Source organism: Phascolarctos cinereus, unplaced genomic scaffold, assembly GCF_003287225.1.
Source record: "Phascolarctos cinereus isolate Bilbo 61053 unplaced genomic scaffold, phaCin_HiC Scaffold_4;HRSCAF=312, whole genome shotgun sequence".
NCBI classification, from domain to species: domain Eukaryota; kingdom Metazoa; phylum Chordata; class Mammalia; order Diprotodontia; family Phascolarctidae; genus Phascolarctos; species Phascolarctos cinereus.
In genome coordinates this window covers 225,689,238-225,703,920 of record NW_027555847.1, presented here as the reverse complement: position 1 = coordinate 225,703,920, position 14,683 = coordinate 225,689,238, and the positions used below count along the sequence as shown (strand labels likewise).

Genomic DNA, 14,683 nt, shown 5'->3' with positions numbered 1-14,683 from the left:
AAATGATTTTAAATGCCAAACAAAAGATTTTATATTTCATCCTAGAGATAATAGGGAGCCACTGGGGCTTCTTGAGCAAGGGAATGACTGTCAGCCCTGTGCTTCAGAATTTCCATTGGCATCTGTGTGGAGAATGGCTTGGAGAAGGGAGGGGCCAGAGGCAGGGCGATCACAGTATTGTGGGTGAGGGGTGATGAGTGTCTAACCTCAGGTGAAGGAAGGGCTTCACAGAGGAGAACTTTGATCGGGCCTTGGAAGAAAGAGAGGATTTCAGTTGGCAGAGATCGGGGGCAGGAAATAAGATCATGAGTAAGCAGACTGACTGGGCCCTTGGGCAGCAGCAAACAAGGAAATGCCACCCCAGGTGTCTGCTCCATCTCCTTCTCCTGCCAAGACGCTTCATCATGAGGAACACGATGTCCTCAGCAGGGGCTGGCTGCTCCATCCGGAAGGACAACCAACAGCTATAAAAAGGGAGAGCATCAGAGTCATGACTCCTGGATGCCTCTCCAAGGGCAAGAAACGAGCTCCTTAAGATTTCCCTCTACTTAATTTACAGCAGAAAATTTATATCCTTTCCAGCTGCTGTAACATCCTGAATGCTAGGCTTGGACTGTGCTTATCTGACCCATCCCTGAGAAGGAGGGAAATTTTATTAAAGGTGATGATAAAGTACCCTAACATATTGCCTAAAGAAAGTGTGGAGGACAGTGGGGACTTTGTTCACTCCTTAGATGTCTGGTCTAGTATTCCATACGGCCACCATAATCAAGAAGGAGGTCGGGGCAAGAGAGCAGTGGGGACAGGAAGGCAGCTCAGCCCCTCCCCGCCCCTGAGCCTGCCTGTAGGCAGCATAGATGAGCTAAGCCTAGGTCTCTGGGATGCAATTAAACCAGTTCGCAAGCTGTGGTTATAGAATTGAGCATGTTCAAGATGCTCAGGAGAACTAAGTGAGATCTCATGGCAGTACCACTGATGGAAGCCTGCTGGCTCTCTCTGTGTATCTTTGTTGTGTGCATGTGTGTGTCCCTGGCAAGACTCTTGTGCATTGTGTCACTGTATCCTGCTGGAGAAGTCCTAAGCACAGGATATACCAGAGGGCTGGGCAGTGGTGATTCTGTGTCACAAGCAACAGCTGGGACCATGCCAACGCTTTCTTTTTTGGTTTGGTTTGGTTTTGGTTTTTTGCTAGGCAATGGGGTTAAGTGACTTGTCCAGGGTCACACAGCTAGTAAGTGTCAAGTGAATGCCAACACTTTCTAAACCCTCCTCTGGTCTCTCAGGTGTGCCTATGTTGGAGCCTGTGGGACCGTGACATATACTTCAGCAACCACAAACCTTTAGAGCCAAGCTAGATTTCCTCTTCCCACCCTACCCTTAACTTCTTTTTTTCTTTTTTGGTTAGGCAATGGGATTAAGTGACTTGGCCAAAGTCACCTAGCTAGTGTTATGTGTCTGAGGCCAGATTTGAACTCAGGTCCTCCTGAATCCAGGGCCAGTGCTCTATCCACTGTGCCACCTAGCTGAACCCCTTAACTTCTTTAGAATATTGATTTAGCACCTACTGTTTGGGAGGCAACATTAGGCAATATGGGAACCACAGAGACGTAGAAGACATGGCTTCTGTTCTGGAGGCAGTTACAGCCTTTTTGGGAAACAAGGCTTAAGTATATTAAAAGACCAGTTTATTGGATCCTTGATCTAGAACCATAAGAGCTCTCAAAGGCCTTCTAAGCCAACCCCCTCATTTTACAGATGAGGAAACTGAGGCTGAGTGAAGTGACTTGTTCGTGGTCACTCAGGTAAACAAAAGCACAAAAAAAACCAACACAAGAAATATCCTAAGGCTCTGAATAAGTTACCCAGACAAGCAGTTGTTTAATCATGTCCAACTCTTTGTGACCCCGTTTGGGGTTTTCTTAGCAAAGATAATGGAATGCTTCACCATTTCCTCCAGCTCATTTTACAGATGAGGAAACTGAGGCAAACAGGATGACGTGACTTGCCCAGGGCCACACAGCTAGTAAGTGTCTGAGGCCAGATTTGAACTCAGGATGATGCGTCTTCCTAACTCCAGGCCTGGCGCTCTGTCCACTGAGCCACCTAGCTGTCCCCAAGTGAACATTACTGAAGATCTGTAGTGTGTAGTGATCTGGGGTGGCTTAACAAAGGTGTCGGTACTTGAGTCTGGCACTGAAGGATGGAAAGGATTGTGACGGCTGGAGAGAAGGAGGGAGGAGGGGAGGAGACTCATTGCTGCGGATGAGGGAAGAGGATGATAGATGTGAACAAAGGCAAGAAGCTTGTTTAGGGGAAAGTGAGGTGTCCAGCCTGGCTGAGATTAGTAGGAGATGAGGTTGAGAAGGTGGGTAGGGACCAGATCATGGAGGATGTTCTGGGAGAAGAAAGCCTCAGGCCTCCCACATTAGTGTGTTAATTAACCCTAACCCATCATGTTCTGGGCAAGGAGAGAAAGAGAGAGGAAGGCAGAGTGGGGGCTGACTGTACAACCACTTTGGGGAAGACATTCCTTTCCTGTCTGAGCATCCTCTGCCTCCAGACAAGTAAGTTCCTGTTCTTCGAGCACAGCCAGCTCCGCCCTCCCCACCTGCCCCCAAGCTTGGGGCACTAGGACCCTGAAACCACTGAAAGCCCCCAGAGCCCAGCTATGTTGAAGCAAAAGATTTCAGTTAAGGTTAAAGGGACGCTGTCAAGATAAAAATCACATCTATTTCCATGTCCTCTTTGGTGTTATTAATAACCCTCCAGATTATTAATGCTGAAATAATTTTTGCTCTCGCTCTGCAGTCAATGATGTTTACGGGTTTGGGGTTTTTTTTTTCCACTTTTTTTCTTTTTCCTTTGCACTCTCAGAGGGTGAAATTCAATTAGGCTGGTCTGTGGGGATGAATTTCTGGTCTGGTTTGTCTTTGTGTCCCCCTGGGTGCCAGTCAAAGGTTGTAGGAGTTTGGGTTTAGAACATTTAAATGAAAGGAGAGGTCAGGGTGGTGGGGAGAGAGAAGAAAAGTAATTCCATTATCTGGTTTTCTAAAACTTTTAAAAAAATTTTTTTGGGTAACCAAATCATCCCTGGAGACCTGCTTCCTTCAATGTATCTTTTTAAAAAAAATACATGGGGAGGGAGAGCTGGTGATTTTGACCTTAGGTGCTTTGTCATGTTTTAGCTTTAATTGTGGTCATTTTTAGTTCTCTATGAGGTGAATATAGAGGCTTCACAAAGCCCTCCCATGGGCCTCCAGGAAAGATTGTGTCTCTACTGGACAGGCTTTAGAACATGCAAGGAATATCCCCCAAAGGGAAAGAGAAGAAATGTGCCACTGGTCTCAGTAATGAGGGTCCTGGCCTCCCTGACATTAGTCAGCTTCCTCGGGATGGCTCATCATCTCAGGAAAGGGTAGGAGAATGGCCCCAACAGCCTCCCCACCCCCGAGTCTAACCCTGAGTCCCTGTGTCTCCTGCTGTGTTCCTCATCCGCCTCCCCCAACGTTTGCATCTGTAATCATTCTATAGCTGAGCTCCTCCTGGCCTGCTGAGAACGGACGCCCATTAAATACACACACTTAACTAAATGCACTGTCTGTAATGAAGCAAATCGTGGAATGACCGCTTACGATACCACATAGAACAATGATAACTGCTCAAAATGACCCAGACTCCTTGTCCTCGCTCTTCTGAACATCACAAATAACCATTCAAGGCTAACACTGACATAAACAATTAGCAAGAGACGTCCCAGGATGAAGAGATCAGGATTGAAGGTGAGGCTTCCAAAGCATTCATGGGATCTATGGTGTTTAGAGGGAAAAGGAGCCCTCTAAGATCAGCTTGTCCAACTTCTTCATTTGCCACGTGGGGAAGTGGAGAGCCTCCAGAGGGGAAGTCACTGGCCCAGGGTCACACCATCTGGTGTGACTAGGAGAGTCAGGATTCCAACCCAGACCTTCTGGGTTTCTGCTCTCCACAGAAGACAGCTCATAAATTTTGCCACGCTGTTCTCCATTACTTCTGGAACATCTTCCTCCCTTGTTCTTCTTGATTCTCCTCAAACCCCTAACTGCTCTTCAAGGACAGAGGTCCTAAGGGCCCAGAAACTAGATTCTAGCCTGAGTTCCTAATCTTGCTTCTGTTAAACAGGAAAAATAAATAAAGAAATGTCAAACTATTTTGGAGATACCCTATTTCCCAGAGCTAAGGCCCTGCAAGTGGGCCGTGCCCTTAGCTTGGCATAACGATAATCCTTTGCACTCTGGATGATATCACCCTCTGGCAAAATGTCTTGCTTGGACCAGCACTGAGGGATTTAGCTCCCCCTATTTCCCAGGGCCATCCATCACATGTTCACAATCCCTGTTCCTTGTTACTGCCAGGCACTGCACTCCTGTTCCCGTCACAGAACTCTGGTTCTGCACCCCAAAGAGTAAGAGACTTGAGACAATGACTTCCCATGGTATCCAAGAACACCTGTATCGTCCCAAGAAATGCCAACCATTGAGTAGTGGTCCAACCCCTTTCATGTATATAAGTGACCCCAGCATCAGCAGTGTTAACTCCTCCTTTGTTGGAGGGCAGGGTATTCTGTTTGCAAATGCCATTTTCCTCACTCTGAAATTAATTAAACTTCTGTTTATGTCCTGAAACACTTGTCTCCAGTCTGTTCTGTTCAGGCTACAGGCACTCACAGATTAGAAGCCGGTTCCAGTCCAGTTGACAGGAAGAAGCCCTGAGCTAGCTCCTCAGCTTTTTACCTCAAGACCTAGCCCTGCTGCAATGGCTCCTGGTTTTTTTTTTACTGAATATGAATCATTTCCTGTCCTGGACAACAAACTTGTCCTACTTTGTGGGAGGTGATAAAGGAAATACAAATACACTGTGCTAGGTACCGAGACAAAAGCTAAAGCAATTCCTACCATCAAGGAGCTCTTATCCTTCAGGGAAACCAATATATATATATGCATCTAGGTTATTGTATACATTTGTGTTTGTATTTGTCTTGTATATATGGTAAGTATTTGTCATTTGGAAGAGAAAGAAGGAAGAGCTAGGCTCATGTAGGAAAAAGTTCTCTCCAGCTGAGCCTAGAAGGGAGCTAGGGATTCTAAGAGGCAAATGTGAGGAAAGAGGACACTGCTGGGATGAACAGCTGATACCAAGGCACAGACTGGAGTTGGGAGTTCCATGTGCAAGGAATGACAAGAAGGCCAGTGGAGCTGATTCAACAGAGGGGATGAAGGGGGTTAAAGTAGAACTGGAAAGGTAGGAAGGGGGCCCGATGGTGAAGGATTTTAAATGCCAACCAGAAGAGTTTGATCCTGGAAGCCATAGTAGCTCCTGGAGTTCACTGAGGGGATGGGAGGGGCAGGGTCAGACCTGCCCTTCAGGAAAATCACTTTGACTGCTGAGGGGAAGGGGGATTAGGGGATGTTTTACTAGGCTAGAATAGATATGGGGCAGGACAATAGAGAATGTTTCACTAAGCCAGGACTGTATGGAACATAACAGTCACTAGGTAAATAACTTTTGCTTCCTGTTTTGGAGAAACTTAATAGTCTTTATTCATTCATATGAGAAATGCCCAAAAGAAGCAAAAAGTGCTATGAAATCCGATGGAGAAGTCACCCTCCAGCTGGGAAAACATGAGCCAGTATGAACTATTCTGTTTCTACTGACTTACTTCCTAGGAATTCTGATGGCGGAATCTGAAAAGCAACATCCCTGGCTTTGAATCAGTGTCCCATTCCCAAAGACAGAGGATCCATTATTCCAAAAAGTCCTCCCAGGCAGCTCTCTCACATTGGCCTCCAGAGCAGCTTGTGCCTAAGCCCACCACCAGTGAATCTGTCTCTTCACTGGGTTCTCTAGGGGACACTGAATCTCCTATCTGCCTCCTTTACTGCTAGCTCAGTCAGGTCCAAAACGAACCCATCGCAGGTCTGTGAAGGAAAGAGGGCTTCTTACACTTTTTCTCTGTTCCAAGCTGGTGTGTGTGTGGATGCTGGGGAGGAGTGCAAGAATCACAGGATCAAGAGCTTGGAAGGACCTTTGAAATCATCATCTCATTTGACCCCCTCATTTTATAGATGAGGTCCAGAGAGGTTAAGTAATTTGCCTCGAGGTTGCAAAGCTAGGATGTGAACCCTGGTCCTCTGAGTTCAAATTGAGGACACCTTCTATTTCACTCAGTAGGCTGCCTCTAGTGATTCTGAGAAAAGCCCAAATTCTGTCTTTTAGGGCAGATGGCACGATGATATCCTTCAGGAGAGGAAACAATGATGGGAAAACCTGAGATTACCTGCGCATCATTTGGGATCTTTGCAGATATATAATAACAACTGGTCATTTATGTAATGCTTCAAGTTTTACAGTGTTCTCAGCAGGGCTCATGCCTTCCTCATTTGAGGATGTATTTCTGGTAACTAAAAATTCTGTTACCTGGATTCCTGGCACCTTAATTCTCCCTCAGTGTTTATTGCTTCCCAAGCTGGTGAAGCCATCCTGTTGATTCCTTCATACATCAGTCTGTTTGGGAATCCACAATCACAAGGAAGAAAGATCAGAAAAGATTTTCTTTTTTCTTTTTTTAAATTTCATTTTACCAAAGTCTCCAGTTGGTACTTCAAAGGGCCATACTGTGGGAATAAAATTGTTAGGAGGACCACAGATGTATGTGTATGTAATTTGCATGCAATGTACATATGAGTGGCGGCATATGTTGTAGAAATAGTGCTGGGTTTAGAGTTGAGACCTGGATTTGAATCCTGAATCTCTCATGTCCTACCTGTCTGACTACGGGCAAATCACTTACCCACTCTGAGTTTCAGTTCCCTCATCTATTTAAAGGGGACAGTGATATAGCTCACTAGGCTGTTGGGAGAAATCCCATTGGAAAAGTTAAAGCACTGCATAAATGTGAGTTGTTATTATGTAACCATGAACCTCAGATTTGCCCATCATTCTTTCCTTTGCTGAAAGAATCGTTTGAGTTTTTTTCTTTCTCTGTCCCTTCCCCTTCAGTGACTATCACTGACCCGGAAAGAGTAAGGAGACACATGCAAAGGCAAAAGAATTGCGGGTCTGTGTGTGTGTGTGTGTGTGTGTGTGTGTGTGTGTGTGAGATGGGTAAGCCCACCAGAAAGCTTAACCAGATTGCCAGCAGCACTGGAACCGCAGTTTGAAGCATTGCTGACCTGTTCTGCTTGAAGGTGCTTCCCTGTATTTCCAAGGCTTCTACTGAACAGGAATCAAACTTGAACATCTTGGCTTGGCTCCTGGGCATGTTTCAAGGATAAAAATATCACACGCTTTAAGTCTTGCCAACAACTGATTTTTATAAAAACCAAACTCCCAAATCCCCATACACAGCAAGAAGAAACCAAAACAAACAGAAGAAGCTGGTGCTTCAGAGGAGCATCTTAGCTTAGTCTGGCTGCTGAGAATCCTCAGGGGGTCACTTTAGGAAAGTGGAAGGTGGCAGATACCCACTTCCTCAGAGAACCTTCTTTGGCGGTCAGGATCATTGATGACACCTTTGTATTGACATCATAGATTAGTATTGGAGGCAGCTCCTTCTAACTGATATTGTGAATCAGGGTCTATCAGTAACCCCTTTTTGTGGACGCTGTAAGTTAAGGCAGTTAAGTAGCCCCTTTATGGTGACATTGTGAGTTCAGTTGGATGGTGGCTAGAGGCAGCCAGGTGGATAGAGCTCTGGGCCTAGAGTCAGAAAGACATAAGTTCAAATCTAGTCCCAGAGACTTACTAGGTATGTGACCTTGGGCAGGTCATTTAGTCTCTGCCTCAGTTTCTTCAACTGTAAAATGGGTATAATAATAGTACCTACCTCCCAGGATTGTTGTGAGGATCAAATGAAATAATGTTTATAAAGTGCTAACAGTGTCTGGCACATAGGAAGCACTATTATTGTTATTATTAATTTTATTGACATTATAAGTTAGGGTCCATGGTATCACCTTTGCATTGGCATTGTAGGTGATCAGTGGTGATCATCTTAGTGATGACATCGTATGTTAGCTGTCGTGGTATCTCCTTTGTTGTGACACTGTAGATTGGGGCAGTGGTAATGCAACTCCAGTTTGGTGAGGTCACCTTTGTATTACACTGTAGGTTAACTTTGGGGGTGACCCTTTTATAATTGTGATATGGATTAGGGCTGGTGGTGATTGATATTGTATTGATATTGTAGGGTAGGATTACCAGGCTTATCTTTGTATTAACACTGTAGGTCAGACAACAGATAAATGGTCATAGGATATGAACAAACAGTACTCAAAAGAAGAACTGCAAAATATTCACAACCACATGAAAGAATTTTCCAAATAACTAACAATAAGTGAAATGCAAATAAAAAACAACCTTGAGGTTTTATTTTACATTCTGATACACGGCTGGGGAGGGTGGACCAAAAATGGCAATAGTTAATGTTGGCGGGTTGTGGAAGGACAGGTACACTAATACATTGTTGGTGGAGCTATGAAATGGCACAACCATTTTGGAAAGCAATTTAGAATTATGCAAATAGATTTTTAAAAATCCATACTCCCCATATACTTCAAAATATTTATAGCAGCACTTTTTGTGATAACTAAGAATCAGAAACAAAACAGATGCCCATCAACTGGGACATGGCTAAACAAATTGTGGTGCATAAATATGATATAATATTACTATACTGTGAGAAATGATGTGTGTGATGAATACAGAGAAGCATGGAAAGATCTACCTGAACTGATACAGAGTGAAGGAAGCAGACCCAAGAAAATAATATATGCAATAACTACAAGAATGTAAATAAAAAGAATGACACACCAAAAAACCAGAAGAAAATATTAACAAAATTATAAAGAGCTCATATTATAAAGGGCTCATCTCATTATAAAGATCAATCAGGACTAAAATAAAGAGATATGACAAGACACCTCTAACCTACCCCTTGGTGGAGATGAGAAGTCTACAGATATTACACGTTGCACATGTTTTTCTGCTGTTTTTTTTTCTGGCTAAAAAATACAATTTGTCATATGGGATGGCTGTCTGGGAGACAGAGAAAGACTTGGGATAACTATAGTGATGTAAGAAACAGAAAATATCAATAAAAATAATTTTAAAAATTCTGAGTCAAGGTCCACAGTGTCACCTTGAATCGACTTTGTAGGTCAGGGTGGATGGTGACCCTTCTGTGTTAATGCTCTAAATTATAGTTCGTATTCCCTTTATGGTGACACTGAGGGTTAAGTGGGAGGTGGCCCTCTGTTGTCATTCTGTAGGTAAGGGGTGGTGGTAGCATCTTTGTGATGAAAACAAACAATTCCACATCCTACCAAAAACAAGGGAGAGGGAAAGCTTCAGTACCCTTGAGGTTAGTACAAGGTGTCAGGTATTCAGTCCTCACCTTAGATGCAGAGTGGCAAAGCTCTTTAGCTTTCATGGTTATCACGGAAACTCAACTGGGATGGCCTGGGCACTCCCTGAATTACTTCACCTCTTCAGGCCCAGCTTACTCTTCTATAAAATGAGGGCAAAGGAAGGTCATTTCTAGTGCAAATATTCCTCTAAACCCAGCATCCATTTCAGAAATGCTCAATTTAAGAGGGCTTTTAGAAAACAGCAATGTAAATAGTGAAAAGAAGGTAACAACATGTCCTTATGGAAAGAACTGAAGAATTAAGGCTATTGAGATTAGGAGCTCTGAAGGCAACTTAATAACAGTGTTTCAGATGATGAAGGGTTAATAATACATAGTAGTGTAAACAGCTGCAGAAAGCACAAGATAAAAGGAAGCAGGCTGAAATACTAACAAAAGAGATCCACAGTCATAGAGTCTTGGAGTGGGAAGGGCCCTTACAGGCCATCTGGTCTGACTTAACACAGACATCCCTTCAGCACCTGATCAACCAGTTTCTTTGAACACTTCCAGTGTTGAGAAGCTCGTGAGGCAGTCTGTCCATTTAAAAAAAAATGTTTATTAAGATTTTAATCATTAATAAACACAACCATCCCAATATGCAAATAACAAGGACAGGATATGAAATAATTGACTTCTGTTATATAGTATTTTTAAAGTATCTATTAAGTTTGACAAATTAGCAATAAAATTGCTGTTTGTGTCATCTTCTGAGTGTTTTTGTTTTCTTTTGTATATTTGATTGATGTCTTATCTGTGCTCTTTTCTTTCTTTTTTTTTTGTATTTCTGTGACTCACACTAACTCTCCCTTGCCCCATAGAAGCCCTCCCTTGAAGTCAAACAAAACAAATCAACACATGAGCTATATCTGAAAATATATATCCTATTCCGCATCTCTAGTCCGTCTCTGTGTCTTCCCTGGCTGGGGCAGGCTTTATCATTATTCTTCTTAAGTAATAGTTAGCCTTTCAAAGTTGTTTTCCTTTACATCACTGTGCTCCTTGTATGTATTGTTCTCCTGATCCTACTCATTTCATTCTGCATCAGTTCATACAAGTCTTCTCAAGTTTCTCTGAATTTTTCATATTCATCATTTCTTTCAGCCACATTAATATACCACAAATTGTTCAGCTATTCCCCAACTGACAGGTACATATTTGTTTCCAGTTCTTTGCTACTAAAAAAAGTGCTTCTAGAAATATTTTTGTTCATATACAACCCATTTAGCTTTCACACAGCTCTAACCATTAGAAAGCTCTTCCTTATTCTGAAATGAAATCTGCCTCCCTGTAACTTCCATCCATTTCATCCTACATCTTTCCCCTGACACCCCATACATATCCCATCAGCTACAGAGGCTAAGCCTAATCCCTTTTCAACCTGGACAGCCCTTGAAGTATTTCATAGACTCAACATGTCCAAAAACTGAATTCATTAATCTTTCCCTCAAAACCCTCCCCTCTTCCCTTTCCAGTTGACACCACCATTCTCCCAGTCACCCAGGTTCCAAACCTTGTCATCCACTTAACAAAGTCCTGTAGATTCTACCTATGAAACATTTCTTGTACACACATTCCCTTCTCTTCTTGGACACAGCTGCCACTCTGGTGCAGGCTCTCATCATCTCATGCCTGGATTATTGAAAATAGACTTCTCCCTGCTTCAAGTCTTCCACACTGGTCTATTCTCCATCAGAAGCCAAAGAGATCTTCCTAAAGTGCAGGTCTGACCACCTCTCTGCCCCCTACTCAGTAAATTCCAGTGGTTCCCTATTACTTCCAGGGTTAAATATCAAACCCTCCTTGTGGCTTTTAAACCTAGCCCTTTCCTGTGTCTCCATTCTTTTTGTGTGTTTATTCTTCTTCATATACTCTGTGATCCAGTGATTCTGGCCTCCTTGCTATTTTTCACAGGACATGCCATCTTACCTGAATCTGCTTTTTTCGGTGGTTTGTCCCAAGGTCTGTGTCCAGGCCTGGAATGCTCTCCAGCTTCAACTCCCCACCTCTTGGCTTCCCTGGCTTCTTTCAGGTTTCACCTCAAATTTCATTTCTGCAAGAGGCCTTGACTAATTCCCCTCAATGCTAATATCTGCATAAGGGTTTATTTCCAATTCACCTTGAATATATCTTGTAGGGACAAAGTCACTTGCATGTTGACTCCTCCATTGCAATGTAAGCTTCTGGAGGGCAGGGACTGTTCTGTTTTCACCTTTCTTTGTATCCCTACTATTTAGCACAGTGCCTGGTACAAAGTGCTTAATTAATAAATTTAATTTAAATTAATAAAATGCTTATTGACAGACTTCGAAGAAATTATATGATCAAAACTCCTCAATTTACATATGAGGAAACTAAGGCCCAGAGAGTTTAAGAAACTTGAAGCCATTTCTGACAAACCTATTAAGCAGGGATGTCCTGGACCCAGTTTGATTGTTAAATTTTCAGTGTGAGCATTTACTTATACCTTGCACTTTGGGAATCAGCAAACAGGACAAATCAGGGCTTGGTTTATTGTTTTGGTGACTATCTGGGCTTTAAGAAATTAAAGTGAAAATATTAATAATGCAGAATAAGCTTTTAAAAAGTGTGTCCAGCATATATATGTGTGTTTTTCCAGAGAGTTTCTAAGTCTCATTTTTTTTTCCTTCAGGATAAACAACCCTAGTTCCTTCAACTGCGGTGACAAGGTTTTTAGATCACTCACTATCCTGGCCACTTAAGTGAGGACTACGAGTAATTTCTCAGTTCCGACTACAATTGTTGCAGGCTGTCACATGCTTCAGTTTTTGCTCTTGACTCAATAAGTCTTTTTTGAGCATCTGCTCTGTCCTGGGCTTATGCCTAAGTGAAGCAGGCCCCTGGGTTGGCCCCCACTAATGATCCCTTTCCTTCATTCAAGAAGCATTTATTAAAATGCCTGCCTTGTGCCAGGTACTGTGCTGGCTGCTGGCAATGGAGGGACAAACAAATAGAAAGAAACAGGAGCTGCCCCCAAGGATCTTACATTCTATCCCTCCTCACCTACAGGTTACCTCTGAGCCTATATTGAAATATTATTGTCACAATGCCCCTTTCACCTTTTTAAATAACTCAAGCCGCATCTTCTTCAGAAAGCTTTCTTTGAAACACACCAATCACTAACCTTCAAAATTAATTTCCACGGCACCCTCCTCACAAGGTTACTCCTGGAAAGACTACATAGGTCTTCTTGCATTATTGTTTCATGGTTACCCTGGAATTCCAGGTATTAAGATCTCTGCAGGTAATATAAATACCTATCTTTACCACTAACAATAATAAACTAATCAGTAACATAGTATTTCAAGATTTTCAAAAATGCTTTTCTTAAAATAATGGTTAGTGATAGTACTATTACCCCCATTTTACGGATGAGGCTCAGAGAGGTGACACACTTATGTCAAGACTACGATTAAATGTAGGTCAAAGGACTTGACTACAAGTCATCTCCCCTAGGCCAGGGCTGTTTCCACCACCTCAGTGAGTGCCTTAGGTACATTCGGACTAGAATGAGGTAGAATGAGTCGTAGCTGGATGGCCTATGAAAGCAGCGGGTGGGAGTTGGGGGGAAGGATGATCCAGTAACCCTTCCCCCTAATCAGAATCCCAGAGCCCTCTGTCCTTTCGTTGCTCCAGGAGCAGTCGGTCAGGGTAGAGTTCGCTATCGGTTGGAGGTTCCACTAGTATCTGGTGGACTGGGGATCTGCTGTATGTTCAGCAGAAAGAAAACAGGAGACCTTTCATGAGCCCCGCAGGCTGTGTTCCCGCTGAGGGGAATAGAGAACTTGTTTTGACTGGTAAACTTATCCAGAGGACAGGCAGAGGAGAAGGGAGCTCGGCAAAGCAGCAGCAAAAATAAAACAAAAAAAAACCCCAAACCAAACAAAACAGCCCCAATCACATTTCACACACTCACCTCCCAAGGTAGAAAAGACTTCTTGAGTCTTGCAATCGAGGGAGAGAAGCATAAAAAAGAAATCTCTCTCTGTAGAGGAGGGAGGAGGGGAAAGTAAAGAAAGAGGGGGAGAGAGAGTTCAAAATCACATCTGCCTGCAGCTGGGGAGGTTGGAGGAGGGGGAAACAAAGATTGCAAATTCCCACCCAGTTAGCAGCCGGTTTGGAAGCACTGTGCGCCTTTGCCTCTGGGCGATTAAAGGGCTCAGGTCTCTTTAAGATCAGACTCAGCCAAGTAACCTGTAGCTAGGACTGGAGTTTCCAGAGGGAGGAGGACTATGTTTACACAAAAGCCTCGGAAGGCCGAGCCAGGAGGGAGGGAGCCTGGGATGGGGGTGGGGAGGTCGCCTGGGTCCTTGAGCACAGCCTCCTGGCTCCCGAAGCATTGGCTTTCCACGCACAGCCCTGCTTTCTGAGAGCTCAGGGCTTGGAGGAGGGTGGGCCGCGGAGCCTGGGCTGCGGTCGGGCTGCTGCTGTGTGTTTGCTCGCCTCTTAAGGGCGAAACCCGACCGGGAGCCTCCGTTCTGAGCTCAGAGCTGGCTTTTTTGGAACTCCCAACATAGCGCTTTTTACCATAGACACCGAGAATAGATGTGTTCATTAGCTATGCCCAGCCACAAGAGGGATTTTTGCAAGGCGGGGGCGGAGGGGGATGGCAAAGAAAAAAGAGAACTCTGCATTTTTATTTTTTAAAAAAATGTTAGTGTTAGACTCCGTAGGAGGCAACTCAATCTTTCGATCTCGAGGCGGAGCGGCCTCTTGCTGTAGTGGGTCCACGGGCTGCAGGGGGAGAGCCGGGGCTGGACGAGGCGCCAAGCGGCCCTGGGTCTTCGGGCTCCCAAGGTCATTGTGTGAACCTGGCCGAGCCTCCCAGCCGCGCGCGCGCGGGGCCGGGGCTTCCTGGGCTCCGTCTCCGGGATTGTGCGCGCGTGCCTACTGCACGCAGGTCCAGCGGGGAAAAGAGCTTGGGGTGCAGCAGGGGAACCCAATATGTGTGCCTGCGTCTGGGTGCTCGCTGCTTACCACAGCCCGCTCCCCCCGTCGCCAAACCCTGGCCTTCCTTCCCAGGTTTGAAATGTAGCCGCAGGGGCTTCTGATTTCCCTGCGCCCTTTCTCTGCCATGCCTGCGCGCCCCCTTCCCGCCGCGCCCAGGCTGCTAGGGTTTCCCCCCTCCCCTTTCGCTGTTTTGAGAGAAACCCATTGTACTCTTTTCTGAGGGATAGGGGCCCCTCTGTTTTTTTTTTAAGTGGGGGTGGGCATTTCTTCCCT

The 14,683-nt window shown here is 44.5% G+C and overlaps 1 long non-coding RNA gene across 2 annotated transcripts; it reads right to left on the bottom strand.

Moving 5' to 3' along the window:
- Positions 1-6,655: 6,655 nt before the first annotated feature.
- On the bottom strand, positions 6,656-13,613 carry LOC110223205 (uncharacterized). 2 transcript variants are annotated; one of them, XR_002328624.2, is made up of 3 exons: positions 13,377-13,613; positions 9,428-9,540; positions 6,656-7,286 (listed from the first exon to the last, which is right to left on the bottom strand). It is a non-coding gene; the product is annotated as an uncharacterized LOC110223205 (long non-coding RNA). The 2 variants fall into 2 exon arrangements; XR_002328623.2 differs by lacking the exon at positions 6,656-7,286 and adding an exon at positions 7,337-7,544.
- Positions 13,614-14,683: the final 1,070 nt, after the last annotated feature.